Consider the following 1998-nt stretch of genomic DNA (forward strand, 5'->3'; position numbering starts at 1 on the left):
TGTTCAAATTCCTAAAATTTTTATGTCTAGAATTCTCTCTGTTTGAGTTTTCTTTATTGATTTTATTTCTGTTTTCAAGTCTTTTGTTTGTGATTTTCTGGCTTTCTTTGGGGGAAGTATTTATTTATTCACACAATTTCTCTGTGTTTCTCTGGATCTTCTAAAAGGCATTTATTAATTTCCCTATTAAGACTGTTACCATCTTTATGTGATTGGTTTCAAGATTGTTTTTTCTTGTGCTTCAGCTATTTTGAGACATTCAGGGCTTGCTAGGATAGAATATGTGGGTCCTAGTGGAAACACATTTCTGAGGCATGGCGTTTAGGAATGTGCTTTTACAATGGCATCTAGGCATCTATTTAATACTACCTTAGTTCTTGGTATTGACTAATTTCTGGATTTGTCTTTGTTGAGTGTGTATTTTCTTGTATGCTGTGCTTTTGGTTTTCTCTCTGGATTTTAAGAGAGTTTAATAGCTAGGCATTGCTAGTTCTCCTGGACTGCTTATTTGGCATGGAGGCTAGGAATACCTGGATAAGGTGGGGGGACAGTTGGAAGAGAAGGTCTTTGTGGTCCATTAGAGGTGGGGTTGGAGAGTAAAATGAGATCACAACATATTTTCTGCTATAGAACTGAAGAGGAAAATAGATAAATTGCATACTAGGAGCAATAGGAGATATGTGGGTTTGCTCTCACCCTATTAATTGTCCTGGGAGAAGCTGCCCTTGGGTTAGTAGGGATTGCTTTCTGGGCTTAAGGTCTGAGACAAAGCAACAAGTTTGGGGAGGATGGATAGAAGAGGAATCTATTAGACCTATAGACATGGGAAAAGGGAAGTGGGGGAGGCTGCCATGTGTGTTTTGTTGCAGAGCTTGGTAAGAGATGGGGCATTGGGACTAGGAGGACAGAAAGAAAGTCTGCAGAAATCCTAGCTGCTTTTCTGGCAGAAGTGTCTGTAAGTTAGACAAGGAAGCCGGCTGAAGGTGGGAACTCTGATACAACAAGTGAAGGGGTGTAGGTTAGAAGGGAAGATCTGTAGGAACCATGGGAGAAGGTACCAGGAATGGGTCAGGAAAAGCAGCCAAAAGTGTTGTGCTGCAGAGCTGGGGATGAGGCTGGGGTTGAGGATCTGAAAGAATAAGTGGCAAGAAGTCTCTGGGAAGCCTATGTAGTTTTCTTTCTCCACTAACTTCTTAATACTTTTTTTTCTCCAGTAATTTACTGAGAAATATATGTTGTATCTGTTTATTACAAAAGTAAGCAAATAGCATTATTTATACTTATTAGTACTGTGATTATTGTGAGTAGGTATATGATGTGTACAGGTATAGGTTTGTATACTATAGATTTTAAGGATACAGTTTTTGGAGTTTAAACATATGCCAAATGATTTGATAAATTTTCCCCATATTTCTCTTCTATGTAAATAGATATTTTGCTTTTATGACTGTCTGCTCACCACTTGTATGAAGTGATCATGGAGGCCAGAAGAGAGCAGTTGTGAGATTCCACATGGAGACTAGGAATTTAACTATGGTCCTCAGGTTTGAGCGTTTTGCATAATCCCATTTTTTTTGGGATTTTAATCACATTACAGGTTGATATGTTCTCATGTATGGGTTTTTAAGACTACTGTCTTGTTCAATGGTTAATAACACATTTATTATTGAAATTATCAGTTTTATAGATTATTTGATTCTGTGATTTTTCTTTGAATTTAAACAGAGATTGTCTTAGTAAGGTTTTACTGTTGTGAACACACACCATGACCTGACCAACTCCCATAAGGACAACAATTAATTGAGGCTGACTTATAGGTTCAGAAGTTTAGTCCATCATCATCAAGGCAGGAACATGGCAGCATCCAGGCAGGCATGGTACAGGAGGAGCTACAAGTTTAACATATTTATCTGAAGGCTCCTAGAGAGGACTTAATTCCAGGCATGTAAAATGAAGGCATTAAAGTCCATGCCCACAGTGACACACATACCTTAACAA

Source organism: Micromys minutus, assembly GCF_963924665.1.
Source record: "Micromys minutus genome assembly, chromosome: 14".
Classification (NCBI taxonomy): domain Eukaryota; kingdom Metazoa; phylum Chordata; class Mammalia; order Rodentia; family Muridae; genus Micromys; species Micromys minutus.